The sequence below is a fragment of the Triticum aestivum genome, chromosome 1A (genome assembly GCF_018294505.1).
Source record: "Triticum aestivum cultivar Chinese Spring chromosome 1A, IWGSC CS RefSeq v2.1, whole genome shotgun sequence".
NCBI classification, from domain to species: domain Eukaryota; kingdom Viridiplantae; phylum Streptophyta; class Magnoliopsida; order Poales; family Poaceae; genus Triticum; species Triticum aestivum.
The window spans coordinates 556927196-556942307 of NC_057794.1; the positions used below are offsets into that span (position 1 = coordinate 556927196).

General features: G+C 42.8%; 1 long non-coding RNA gene across 2 annotated transcripts; it reads left to right on the top strand.

The window, feature by feature from the left end:
* Nucleotides 1-268: 268 nt before the first annotated feature.
* LOC123067446 (uncharacterized) lies at nt 269-12341 on the top strand. Of its 2 annotated transcripts, none has more exons than XR_006431535.1 (3): nt 269-559; nt 4687-4830; nt 11745-12341. It is a non-coding gene; the product is annotated as an uncharacterized lncRNA (long non-coding RNA). The 2 variants fall into 2 exon arrangements; XR_006431536.1 differs by lacking the exon at nt 11745-12341 and adding an exon at nt 6572-9425.
* The last annotated feature ends 2771 nt before the right edge of the window (nt 12342-15112 follow it).

A 15112-nucleotide genomic window follows, 5' to 3' on the forward strand; every position in this document is an offset into this window, starting at 1 on the left:
AGAGAACAGCAGGGGAGAAAGATCTCTACGGCGGAGACTGAGTCGCCGCCGAGAGGAAGAAGAAACCCTAGCGAGATGGGAGTTCTCTAGAAAAAGGTAGGCCGAGATACACCATGTGAGATTGCTGCTCCCTCGTGCATCTTTTGGTCCCTCCTCGAACCTTCTCGGGCCTCTTCGGGTTTGGACCGGTCAATTAACGAGAGCGTAAATAGGCAATAGCCCTGGCCATGTTAATCAGGCCCCATCCACTAGCGCATTGAATGTGAGTGGACGGCAGAATGGGCGCGTGGGTCCTCGACCACCATGACTCCTCGTGTTTCGCATGAGACTTGCGTGTAGCGGGGGTTTAGCACAAGACCATGGCCACGTGGTATAGCACGTGGGGCGCTGTTACCATTTTGCTGGTTATATAAGGGAGGCAATTATCAAAGGGAACTACATCTAGTTCTTTTCCTCTCCCATCTCCTTCTTCCTCGCATTCGCTTTACCATTGCCAAGTAAGGTTCGCGCACAGATTTTTTTCCTCCCGCACTTCCAGCCAAGCCGAAGCCGAATCCAGGTATGTTATGATCCAAGTTTGTTATGATATTTTGTCAAGCCCTTATCCTTGATTTTTTGTTGTTCCTCGTAAAGTTTCTCTATAGTTTCCAATTTATTCCAACTCATTTTACTAATTTTGTCAAAATAATTCCTCTATATAACAATCCCCATGCCATACTCCTTTCGGTATCTCGAGATCTATGATTCCCCATTTTTTCTTATGACCGCGATGATGCACCTTGAAGCATCGCACATGACGAGATCTATACTTCAAGTCATACCTCATTATCCATCTTGGAGAATTTACAGTGGTATTTTGGTAATATTTTTTTTGTTGCCGTGTGCTGAAATAAGGCCTATAATTAATTCTACTTCATGATCCATTTCAAAGCATCATTCTTGAGATATGAATTTGCTCCCTGCCATGAAACTATCTCAAAGCCTCACTTCTGGTGAGATATGTGCTTTCAACAACCCCTCTACTTGAACATCTATGTATGCATCTTGAAGATATGTGGCTATCATGCATTATTTTTCATCACATAATACATTCTTATGTTTTGTGTCCTCATATAAATACTTCTACAGTTTATTCTATAGTTCTTTACTTTCTTAGATCTACCCTTGATTTTATTGCCACTCTTGGCTAAAGTTCTTTAGAGTTCTCAAAGTTTTCCACTCGCTTCATAGTTTTTCCCTCAAAATCATGTTTCTGAAAGAACAATTCACACCGCATAATTCTTTTTGTGCCTCTTGATGTTCTTGTTGGTGCTACCAAAAAAAAGTTCCTAATCCACCACGATTCAATATCTTGCTTATTTTGTTATCTAGCAATCAAACATGTACATGTTTCATTCCATTTTCCAATAGATCTTATTGGGATCCATCACAACCTTTATTCAAAAACCACTTTCCCATCCACCTAGATCCAATCGTGCTCTTTTATCAACATTTATATGTTAGCCTTCTTTATATGTTCTAATTATTTCAAACTCTCTGTTCATGATCTATCAGGAATGGTCTCAATATTTCTTTGTTTTATCTACCATGTTTGGCTCGAACTTCTTACATGGTCTAAAAATCATGCCACTAAATGATTTATATTTCTCTTCACAAGATATTCGACACAATTTAATAAGACGAGGAATGCTTCGGTACAAACCCCCCCCCCCCTCACAAAGCGTATAAAGGGTAATTTAGACTTTTGACAAATCGTATCCAGTTTTGTACGTAGGAGGACCTCCTCTACGCTGGAATACGGCACAGGCACAGCTAACCTGGGCCGGCCCATTTGCGCTGGAAAATCAACAAAAATTACGCCCTATATGGGTATCGAACTCACGACCAGCCATATAATTCCAACTGCTGCTAGCCACTTCGGCTGCCTAACTCAAGTGCTACAGACTGCCACGCCTAAAGAATTAGTGAAAGCGGCAACACTTTAACACCAATTCACAAATACATAAATGGATGCGCGGATCTAACACACAAGCTCCTGCGAGTGCATAACATCACTAGTCCAAAACGATCTATTTTTTTGAAATTTCGTATGTGAATTTCTGTTTCACAAAGTATTTTTTTTAAACCCAAACATTTTCAAAATCTGTGAACATATTTTTTTAAACACAAACCTTTTGTGAACAACGTTTCAGACCCTCAAACTTTGTTTTAGAAAAATAAGAGCACAATTGAAAGTGAGAACATTTCTTGAAACTACAAAAAAAAATTAAAATACGAACATTTTCTTGTAAGAGGAACAAAACTGAAAACATGGACATTTTCTGAAACTATGAACAATTATTTCAAAATGCGAACATTTTATGAATTCCTTGGAATGGTTTTGTATTTTCAAATTGCTCATAATGTCAAAACACAAACATTTTTACAAAGAGCTAACAAAATTTTGAACCCGAACATTTTTCTTTTAACATTTTAGGAAAGTCACTATTAAATTTGGAATTTCAAGAAAACTACGAATAAAATTTTGTAACAATTTTTTTCAATTTGCTCGATTTTTTTGTATTCGTGTAGAAAAATCACCATGTTCAACGTAGGGTGTCGGGGTAGGTCAGAAGGCTCCGTTTGGGAGCATGTTTTTTCTCGACATCCGTCCAATGACCTAATTTTTTTCACTGGCAACAATTCAGGGCACCATGCCAAGGTTTTTTGGTTTTCTACAAATTTTACATTTTCTGAAGCTTTCTTTGTCAAAAAAGGGTGATAAATTGCCGAACGTGTCGCAACTTGCATACGGTGTCGAAAATCGTTCAAACTTGGCGTGGATTCCTACCATGGGTAGGCCCACCTGCTTGCAAAAGTTGGGTTATTGCAAGCGTATCCAAAAATAGACATCCATTAAATGGCCCCAATTATTCCCATGGCCTTGTATGGCCAATTCAAGACACCATGGCAAGTTGTTTTGGTTTTCAATAATTTTTGCATTTTCTAGAGTTTTCTCGGTAAAAAAAGAAAATAAATGCTCGGACATGTGGCAACTTGCATACACTGTCGAAAATAGTTCAAACTTGACATAGATGCCTACCATGTGCATGCTCAACTTCTTGGAAAAGTTGTGGTCATTTGAAGGATATCTAAAAATAGACCATGTTCAAATTAGTGTATTCAGGTAGGTCAGAAAGCTCCGCCTGAGAGCATGTTGTGTTTTGACATCCATGAAATTGCCTCAATTTTTTATATGACCTTGTATGGCCAACTAAATGCACCATGCCAACTTTTTTTTTGTTTTTTTGATGAATTTTGTGTTTTCTGGAGTTTTCTCAGCCAAAAAAGGTCGATAAATGGTCTGACGTGTCGCGACTTATATACGATGTCAGAAATCATTCAAACTTGACATGGATGTCTACCATGGGTATGCTCACCTACTTAGAAAAGTTGTGGTTATTTCAAGAATGTCCAAAACTAGACCATGTTCAATAAAGGGTGTTCGGTTGCCAGAAGGCTCTCTTTGAGAGCACGTTGTTTTCTTCACATCCTTGAAATGGCCCCAATTTTTTCATGGCCTTGTATGACCAATTCAAGACACCATGCCAAGTTGTTTGGATTTTCAACAAGTTCTGCATTTTCTGGAGTTTTTCCGATGAAAAAAGACCGATAAATGATCGGGCGTGTCGCAAGTTGCATGCGGTGTTAGAAATCATTCAAACCTATCACTGGTGCCTACCATGGGCAATGCCCACCTTCCTGCAAAAGTTGAGGTCATTCCAAGAATATCCAGAACTAGACCATGTTCAATGAAGGGTGTTCGGTTGCTAGAAGGATTCATCAATTTAGAAAAAAAATCTTTATTCATCTTGAGAAATCATTCATCTTGAATAAAGATTCATCAATTTAGAAAAAAGAAATCTCTACTCAACTTTTGCAGGAAATGAATAAAGAGTCATCTTGAATCATGCTCGGAAAAAGAAATCATGCATCTTAAAAATCATCTACTCTATCTCGAGAAAGATTCATCAATATTAAAAAAAAGGTTCATTGATTTTTTTAAAGGAAATTGAAAAAGTTTGCACATTCAAAGGAAAAAGTAAAACAAAAAGGAAAATAAAACTAAAAAGAAAAAAAAGGGAAATGAAAACCGAAAAAAATGTTTGAAAAACTAAGAAAAAAAGGAAATCAGAAACAGGAAAGAGCAAGGAAGAAAAGGACAAGACAGAACTACCTAAACACAAGTGCTCAAGTCGCCGGTTGGTTATCACGTCGAATTTTGTACAAGGTAGAACCTAGTTCGATTCCTCTTAGCCTCATATTTTTTCGCGATTTAAAATCAGAAAAAAAGAAGGGAAAGATGGGCCGGCCCAGCTCACTATACATCGTATACAGCAGATGAATGATTTCTAATATATGACCATCATGCCCTTACTTATGAAAAGGTATCGATTAATCTGGGCCGTTCACGTGTTTGGGGGGTGAGGGGGGAGGGTGTACCGAAGCAGAAGGGTAATAAGATATGTTGCTATTCTACCATTCATATATTAGAAAGCAGTCTTACACGTCCATATAGAACATTACATATTGTCTTTGTGTTATCAATGATATATTAAAGTTTGTATGATCTCTTGTTCTTTAGATCCTTTTTTTTAGAAATGTTCCTCTTTTTAATTGTCGCAAATACTTTTGTCATTTGCCCAGACATACTGAGATAAATCGAAGCATGTTGGTCCCCTATGTGAGAGAGACATTTGAGAAGAAAGATGACACACTTTTGTTTCGGTCATCACACATGTTGAAGAAGAAGATATAATGTGGCTAACATCAAAAGGAATGGAACCTCGTGTATGTTCACTTATCTTATTTATCACCATTTTCCATTGTTTCCTTTTTGTGTTACTTCTCCATTGAGATGCACTTTCATACTCCTAGCATAGAATTGAATTACACATCTCTACCAAATAAAAAATGTGGGAAGTGGTGTTTGAGAAGAAAGAACTTTTTTAAAAATCATGATTTTTTTTGAATATGCAAACATTTTAGGATTTCTTAGAAAGATAATTCACAATGTTAAATAATTGAAACTGTTTTGAAATCCAAATTATTCAAAAAGAAAAAGGAAAAATAAATAAATGCAAAAATGGTTAAAAAAACACCACTTCCTGTACAAAATGTTCATATCTGGTTATCTAAGACAAGAAAAAATGTTCATGTTTAGTTATCAAAAAATGTTCCTGATTTGAACAGATATATTTGAAAAATGTAATAAACTTCATGATTTAAAAAAATGTTCATGTAGTCAAAAAATTATCGTGAATTGAACAAATGTTTGTGAATTCCAAAAATATTCATGAATGTTTTAAGAAATGTTCACAAAATTTAAAAAATGATAGTGAATTACAAGAAAAGCTCCTCAATTCAAATTATGTTCGATGATTAAAAAAGAATGACGAATTTTGACAAATGTCCTTAAAAATTGAAAGAATGTTTGTGAATTTCGAAAATTGTTTCCCAATTTCAAAAATTATTAGTTTGCCTATATAAAGCATTTGCATTTGTCAATTTTTGGGCCGGCCCATATTCCGGACGCCCAGTTCTTTTATTTCTTTTTCCCCTTTTTTCTTCTATGTTTTTTTGTTTTTTCCTTAGTTAAATAATTAGGAACTAAAAAATATCCAAATTGAAAACAATTTTTGTTAAACGAATATTCAACAAATAATAAAATGTTCATCTATTCTAAAAAATGTTTGTAATTTTTAGGAAATGTTCACGATTTTGAAAAACAAATTTTCAATAAACAGTTGTATAATTTTGAAATTTTTTATTGTTTACGAAAATGTTCATGAATTAAGAAAAAACATCGATTCAAAAAATGTTCCATGATTAGAAACAATTCAGGAACCCAATAAATGTCCATCCATTTAAAAAGAATTCGTCATAACTAAAAAACCAATTGTGAATTCAAAAATTGTTGAAGATTTCAGAAAATGTTCACGATTTCCAAAAACTGGAAAATAAATAATATCACTACTAAAAATAAAAGAAAAAAACGTGAAAAAAATGAATAAAAGAAAAGAAAACACAAAAGTGAAAAAAAGAAAGAAAATGAAAAGGTAGAAAAAACGAAATAGAAAACACAAAACTGGAAAAAAGAAAGAAAATGAAAAGGCAGAAAAACCAAAATAAAAGCACCAAAAACGGGTTTGGGAAGGTTCTAGAAGCTGCGCGCTCGGTCGCTTTAAGCGAGACCTGTGCACCGAATAGGATTCCGCCTAATAGCCATGGATGTAGCGTGTGGGATGGAACAACGTAACGGTTTGCATAGAGCAGAGAGGAGCCATGTTCGCCCGGCCTATGTGGGCAGTTTAGGCCTCGCTTGGATTGTCGTTTCAGCAGCCAAAACCTCCGGAAAATATACATATGGAAAAGAAAACGGTTGGCGCTCGACTGCCAGCTTGGATCATCGTTTCTGGGGTGTATATTTGACACGTGTATTCCACCGGTTTCATATTTGACGCTTGTATTTCATCGGTTTTGAAGACATACCTCCACCCATCGTTTTCTCCCTGGTATTCCGTCGTTTTAGGAAATACTACTCCGCTGCTGCCGCCGCCGCGAGCCCTCGACCCCAACGGCAAGCGCAGGGCACCTACGCCGCCCCAGCCGATGCAAACCACCTCGCCGGCGCCATCACCAGAGCGGCGGGAGTGTTGGTGCTCTGCCGGCCGACAGAGCCGAGCTTCGAGCTCATCTCCACGAGCTTGTCCGCCTTCCACTTCCGGCCGCCGGCGGCGCTGGACATCGGCCTCACCCTCACCGTCAACGCCACCAGCCCTAGTGTGGTGCCCGTGCGCTACGGCGCCTCCAATGTCTCCATCCTCCACGTTGGTGCGCTCCTCGGCACCGCGCGCCTCGACGCCGGCCAGCAGCCCGTGAGATCGGAGGAGTTGTGGCGGTGAGGAGAAGAAGATATTTCAGACAGAAGAGCGCCCGGGGCAGGCGGCCGTGGGGTTCGATCTGAGAGGATAAAGGGGAGAGCGGCGGTGCTGCGTACGTTGTTGGCGGTGAATCGGCACTGCTCGAGGAGCTTCATGGAAGATTCGTACCCAAGCGCTGGTTCACAACCACCTGTAAAATACTGGTTATTTTAGTAGACCAGTAAAATACGCCTGTATGTTTTTTGCGGATGTATTAGTTTACACCTATTCCAATCGGGGCCTTAGCGGTTCCCTCCTTCTGCAACGCACATACGCCTTTTTCTGTTCTGTGTTGACCTATCGACGTGGTCTCCAGGTCAGGTGTTGTTGGACCCCGTCGATCAGGTCAAGATGCTCCGACGGATTGTCCTATGGCGTGGTAAAATGCAAGGCCTACATGGCATATCATTTTAGCCTACTATGGGGCAGCACGCCAGGTCGATGCCTGTGCATGCGGGAGTCCAAAGCTACGTATGTTTGGATCTCACTACATGAGAGAACTAGCTATCGCAGGCACTGAGAGGATCTTGTCAAAGTCTTAAGCTAGAGGGTGGCCAGGTTTGCTCGGATCTCTTGACTGCATGAATAGCGGATGGAAGAACTGTCAAAAAGGTTTTCAAAGGAAATATTAGGGTCATGTTAAGAAGTCCATCATCATTCTTGAAGCAGTTGGATCACAAGATCTTTGGATTTGGCATGCTTTCTTTGGCATGTCGGGTCTCACAATGACATCAAACTGTTGAAACGATCGCCATTTTTTGCTATACTGACTGAAGGGAAAGCTCCTCATTGTCACTACACTGTCAATGTGTATGAATACAAGTGGGCTACTATCTGTTTGACAGTATATATCCTTTGTGGACTAAACTTTGCGAAGACCATCTCTGACCCACTTGGACAGGAAAAATCACACTTTGCTCAAAGACAAGAAGCAGCTAGGAAGGATGTCCAGAGGGCATTTGGAGTTTTGCAAGCACGTTTTGCAGTTGTTCGTGGACCTGCTAAATATTGGGATCCGGATACCTTGTGGGAGGTGATGACATGTTGTGTGATCATGCACAACATAATCGTGGAGGATGAGGGTAAGGATGTGGCCGCAGCTCTTGAATTTGGGAACATGGGTGATCCTATTAAACTTCCAAAGCATAATCCGAACACATTTGATGAGTTTGTTCACATACATCAATAAATTCGGCATCGTGCAGCTCATGAGCAACTGATAGAAGATTTGATTGACCATCTCTGGGAGGTTCAAGGGGACAACTGGTACATATGTGCTAGTTAAATTCAAGTTTTAACTATTACAACTTGAATACTTTATTGGATATTGGATTGAATTATCTAAATTAGAACTACTGTTGCATTTGAACATTTGTAGCTGGAACAAGATATGCGCCTATTTTGAGCGTGCTGACTTAGAAAAACAGGTGATGGATGTATCTAGCTAGATTTGGATGGCCGACTTTTATCAGTATCCGTGGACTGGTCCCATTCGGTTCGCGGATGGATTCGATGTCTGATTTGTAAGTCAATATTGGAGATGCCCTAAGGCCTGGCACAACACGGTGTAAAGTACCATCTAAAGTGAAGCAATCGCCTTCTCGGTCAAAGCTAGCATGCCCACGCACGGTCCCATTGCCGGCCTTGCCATCCCAGGCGGCGCCTGCCCACCCGACGCCGTCGGGGGCGTTGGCAGATGAGCGGCTGTTTCGGTCAAAGCAGCTCCCCATGGTCGCCGTCCGCGTGGCGTCGGCAGCTCTCTTAGCCCTGCCTGAAAAAACGACATGTGGCCCGAAAAACCGCCCCGAGCCGCTATATCTACCGGCCGGATCGCGATTTAGGATTGCCTTGCTTTATTTCCTCCGTCGCCTCCCATTTCGTCCACCTCCTCCCTTTCTAAACTCTCGCGAGTGATTCCCTCTGGAGGCCAGCTTTTTTCGGGTGCGCGATGGCTGGATCCGGACACGGGCGTGGAGGCCGTGGCCGTGGCGGGTCACCGCCGCGCAAGATCTTGCACGTCGACACGGAGGCCAGTAGCTCGCTTTTCGCCCCCGTTGAACCTTGGCAGTCAGAGCAGGCGTGGCAGCGCGTCCTCCTCTCCCATAGCGGTGGGCAGTCAGCTTGGCCCCACTTCAACAGGCTCCACGAGGAGCTCTACCGGCAGACCCTGTCTTGCCGCAACGCGGAGATGGAGTTCCTTGCCGGGGCGAGCGCCGTCGAGGCCGGAGAACCAGGGGCCGTTGAGAGGCTTGCCGCGGCGAAGGAGGAGCGCGCCTTCGTCAATGCTTGCCGCCGCTCGGCAGAGGTGTTCTTCCTTGGAGTCAAGGACTGAGCCGCTGCCGTCACCCCTCTTGGTAGATCTATGTTTTTATCTGTATTTTCTATGTATGTGTGATGAACTCCGATGTGTTGTGTGATGAGCTATGTAGTGGGAAGAACGTTTTATCCAAGTTTTTAAATTTACAATAAGTAGATGTGAGATCTGTTCTTTCGAGACACATCACTTTCCGCAAAATCGTTTTAGAGAAACAATAAAACGATTTTAGGGGACGGGAGTAAATGACATTGGCAAGAGTTGCTCTAAAGTAGCAGCACTGCAACAAGTAACTGAAACTCACTGACTGGAGCGTACTCGACTACACCCAGGTGCATGGCCGTCCATGTGAGTGACGGCTTTTTTTTTCTTTCTTAGGCTGTAAGCTTCATGTGTATAGATGAATGATCTCACGTTGAGTTAGTAGGTGCCCCCCATCCTTAACAAGCTGCAACAAAATGCGTTTGACCACACTTGCGGACGAGTACAAGCTGCATGCCGCGCACTGTGTGCCACAGCCACTGCGCTCCCATTGTCACATGCCTGGCTTCGCGGTGGCAACGGTGCTTGTCAGGTTGTGCTTTAAGACATTGAGTTTTTTGGACATGCCCGCTTGGTTGCACCACGACACCAACTTCGCAAGTGCAATGCAGCCTCGGTTCCGTTTCCTTCCATAGGGCTCGATTCATCTACACCACACACGATGAGAAGAAAACAAGGCAACCAACCAGCTTTGGCCTTGCCACGCGAGGAGTTTGGTCTGGTTCACGATCGCTAGAACGAACTCTCCCGCATGCAGATCGCTTCACCTGATGTTGATAGAAACAATGAGTCACTGCATGGTGCCTGCCGCCTACCCTTAATTGTAGCGACAAAATGAGGTCGACCGTACCCGCAGATGGGTACATGTAACTAACATGGTCGCTTCATGAATGTTTTTACATATCTTGTTTTTTCTTATACGGTAACTAGACATGAACATTTTTACATTTTTAGTGAACATTTTTTCAAAATTATGATGCAACCGAAGTGGTCATGTTCAAAAGACTCCCTAGACACAAGCACCGCTGTTGTTGCATGCAAAGTCACTCGACCTGTACTCATCTGCGGATGCTGTCGACCGCATTTTGTCGCTTCAGTTAAGGATAGGCGGCAAGCACCAGGCAGTGACTCATTGTTTCTATTAACATCAGAGGAAGCAATGTGCATGTAGGAGAGTTCGTTCCAGCGGCCGTGAACCGGATCAAACTCCTCGGGAGGGAAGGCCAAAACTGTTGGTGGCCTTGTTTTCTCCTCATCATGTCCGGTGTAGATGAACGCGCCCTATGAAAGGAAACAGAGCCGATGCCGTATTGCATTTGTGAGGTTGGTGCCGTTGTGCAACCAAGCGGTCATGTCCAAAAAACTCAATGTCTTAAAGCACAACCTGACAAGCACCATTGGCGTCGCGAAGCCAGACGTGCGACAGTGGGAGCGCACTGGCAGTGGCACACAGTGCGCGTCGTGCAGGTTGTACTCATCCGCAAGTGTGGTCAAACGCATTTTGTCGTAGCTTGTTAAGGACAGGGGCACCTACTCACTCACGGTGAGATCATTCATCTATAGACATGAAGCTTACAGCCTAAGGAAGAAAGAGGCTGTCACTCACATGGACCGCCATGCACCTTGGTGCAGCTGAAGACGCTCCAGTCAATGAGTTTCAGTTACTTGTTGCAGTGCTGGTAGAGGCCGTCACTCACAAGGACGCTCCGGTCAGTGAGTTTCAGTTATTTGTTGTACTGTGCTGGAAAGTGCTGCTACTTTATTACTACTACTCCACAAAAGACCAACAATAATCCCCGGTCGCCAGCAAGCAAGTAACTGATCCATGGCGAGCGAGGAGCGGCGGGCGCCGCGCGGACGGCGAGATCGCGCGCTGCTTTCACGGTGAAAGTTTCACCGAAACAGCCGCTCGATCATCTGCCAACGCTCCCCGCGGCGCCGGGAAACGGCAGAAACTAGTAACCGAAGGCGAGGCGAGGGTGGGCCAGCGCCCCGCGGGATGGAAGGCCGGCCGGGGAGCCGCACACGGGCGCGCTAGCTTTGGCAAGGACGGCGATCGCTTCACTGTAGAAGTGTAGATGTACTATACAGTATACACTGCGCTGTGCTCGGCGTCGGCGCGTTACTAGCGTGCGTACACACGTTACCGGCAGTGTTTTATTGCTTACGAACATTGCGTTGTTCTCTCTTTGGTTCATATTGAAAGAGTAAAAATAGTGGCACTATTCATATGTCTAGTGTAAAAAGAACTGAAGAAAAGGAGATTTTTTGTTTTGTTTTAGTAGCGTAATAACATTGTAATGAAATAATTTAGGTTGTTTGATTTTATTTTATTTTGGTTTTAGTAGCGTAATAACATTGTAATGAAATAATTTATGTTGTTTGATTTGATTTTATTTTGGTTTTGATTTGTCTGTGTTCACTAGGATTCCAGTGTTCGGGCGTCACTATGCTACCAACTACCAACACTCGACAGCACCTTAAAAGTTGTATTCTTTTGGAAGAGGAAAACAAGTGAATCGATAAGAGAAGTGTTATACAAAGCATGGATGCATCATGCATACGAATCCGCTTTCATAATCTTAAAGAAAAATTACAATTGTACTTTGTGTCACTGTAGACACAGCGCTGCGCGCCAGCTGCATGGCCTTGAACTCGTGACAAACGGTGCTCGCGTATGTCGGGTGCTTGATCGGCGCACAACTAATGTTGCTGATGCGTTCTTCTCTTGTAATGAAGAGAAATTGATAGAGCACCATTATGCGAGATCGGCCAAACCTTGCCATCATGCACAAATTTGAAAGGATGCTACATTGCTAGCTCTGCCAACAAGGTGTTCCAATGTGGAAGTATCCAAGAGAAAAGGTGAATTATCATTCTTGATTAACACATGATTCACTATAACGAAGTAGTATTTGTGAAATCTTCTTTTGAAGTATATCCATATATGTACTAATGTTATGATCTTATATACTAGTGACATTGTTTACATGTAAAAGAAAATGCCTTTCACTTCACTAAGCGTGATGATGTATATTTGGTGTATTTCATATGCACAGACGAAAAGTGTTTTTGGGTACTGGCGTGCATGCAAGCTTGGCTTTCTGAGCTACAACAAAAGGATTGCCCTTTCTGTTATGAATATGTCAAACAAGTATCGTATGCTATTACAAATAAGTATTAGTTTCGTGACTTGGTGGATAATTAAATCCAAAGCACGACAGCTTCTCAATCGACTGAATCCATCCAAATGGTTACCCGTTCTTCGTTTGTAAGCAAAGGCAAAAAAAAAAAACCAAGTATTACAAGCAAAACTACCTAGCTGTAACCTCTAAGAGATACCAACAATTGATTCCATGAAAAGAATTGCATGCCTCTTGTTTTCGAAAAATAGTTTGCCGCTTTTCTAGCAGATTTTGATTATCAAATCGTCAAAAGTGCGTGCGTGATCGCCTTTGGTTGCTTGCGTGCCGGGAGCGTTGGCAGGTGAGCGGTGAACGTAGCAAGGTGCATGCACGTCCATGCGAGTGACGCCCTTGATATCCTCAGGCTGGGTTTAAGCGTCTGCTCGAGTCTATAGATGATGATCAAACGATGAGTCGCTGAAATTGCGACGAAATACGTCTGACCACATCTGCAGACGAGTACACGTTCAGTGACGCGGTGTGCATGCCAGTATGTGCGCGTCCTACTGTACATACAGAAAAAAAGGCCCACTCGAAGCTTCAAGCACACGCACGGGGTCACAGCTGTTGCATGCATGCGACGTGAGAAATTACAATTTTAACTTCAACAAACTTAATAGAAAACAAGTGCACTGTTATTTGAAGGAAATTAGCATTTGCCACCCCTAGTGGAAATGAGAAAATAGTAAAGCTACAACCTAAGGCACTAATTTGCATTGTGCTTTTCTCATTTTTGTTTTCCTAATAAGTTGGGGATGGTCATAATTGCTTATGACAATTTACATGGGTATGTATATATTCTAATACTATGTGCATGATGTTTTTTGTAATTTTATAAGAAGTACAAATTTTACCATTTTTTTTAAAAAAAGGGTCTTGTGTAATAGGTTCCGAAAACTCTCCTCTAACCCATGCTTACTTCATATTTTTTTTCCAATCAAGGAGTATGGGCTCCCGGTTCCATAAAAATGAGACAAAACTGTCGAGTAATACAAAAAGCGGGCATGGCGCTGCATTATCCGCTATCCACTAAAGCAACACAAATAACATAAATAACTTTACCTGGACATCTATAAGTTTCCCATGTCTACTCTGTAATCTCACAATTCTAGAAAGCTTACAATCCTTATCGCTTGTGTTTGTGCATGCAACTTTGCTTCTTCTCCCTTATGCGGGCAAAGGTGGAGTTTAATTTCATACAAGATAAAACCATTACCATCGAGCATAAGTTGCCATACGATATCCGCGGGTGTGACCGAATGCCGCGTGTATATGAGCGCTTGCGTCTATACTGGGTTCAAAAAGGAAAATGCCTTTCACTTCACTAAGCATGATGATGCATATTCGGGCTATTTCATATGCATGGATGAAAAGTTTTTTTGGGTAAGCATGAAAGCTTGGCTTTATCAGCTACAACAAAAGGATCGCCCTTTCTGTTATGAATTTGTCAAACAAGTATCGTATGCTATTACAAGTAAGTATTAGTTTCGTGACGTGGTGGATAATTAAATCCGAAGCACAACAGCCTCTTATAATTGACTGAATCCATCCAAGTGGTTACCCGTTCTTCGTCTGTAAGCAAAGGAGAAAAAAAATAACCAAGTATTACAAGCAAAACTAGGTAGCTCTAAGAGATACCGACAATTGATTCCATGAAAAGAATAGCATGCCTCTTGTTTTGTGAAACAATAGTATGCCGCTTTGCTAGCACATTTTGATCATCAAATGGTCAAAAGTGCGTGCGTGATCTCGCCGCCCAAGCGGCACCCGCCCGTTGCTTGCGGGCCGGGAGCGTTGGCAGATGAGCGGTGCATGCACGTCTATGTGAGTGACGCCCTTGATATCCTCGGGCTGGGTTTAAGCGTCTGCTTGAGTCTATAGATGATGACCAAACGATGAGTCACTGAAGTTGCAGACGAGTACACGTTCAACCACATCTGCAGACGAGTACACGTTCAGTGACGCGATGTGCATGCCAGTATGTGCGCGTCCTACTGTACATGCAGAAAAAAAAAGTCCCGCTGGAAGCTTCAAGCACACGCACGGTTGCAGCTGTTGCATGCATGCGACGTTAGGAGTGCACTGGATTAGATTAGATAGGCGCCGGTGACTCATCGTGAGGCCATCATCATCCATAGACACGAGTTCCTGACGCTCACATGGCGCCTAGGTGCAGCCGAGAACGCACCAGTCCCCTCGAAAAAAAGGGAGAACACACCAGTCACAGAGTTTCAATTACCCGTTGCTGTGCTGTAAAGCGCTGCAGCTTCACTGTGGAAAAGAACAACGAGTTGCTCGTGGATCGGCTGAGCGACGTCAGGAAACGGAAGCAACTAGTAACCCAAGGAACGAGAGCGAGGAAGGACCGGCGCCGCGCGGGCGGCGAGATCGGGCGCTGGTCTGACCGAAACGGCCGGTGGCGCGCGTCACCGCGGCTGCACCGCCTCCACTCTTCCCTTGCAACAACGCTTGCTGATGCTACGTACAGCCCGGGGATGGAAGTACACTGGCACCAGGGTGGCAGTGTTTCGGATGCTTCCTCTCGAGGTTGCCGCTCATCTCGGAACAATGGTCATAGAGAGAGACACGCACATATCTCTTGGACTCTC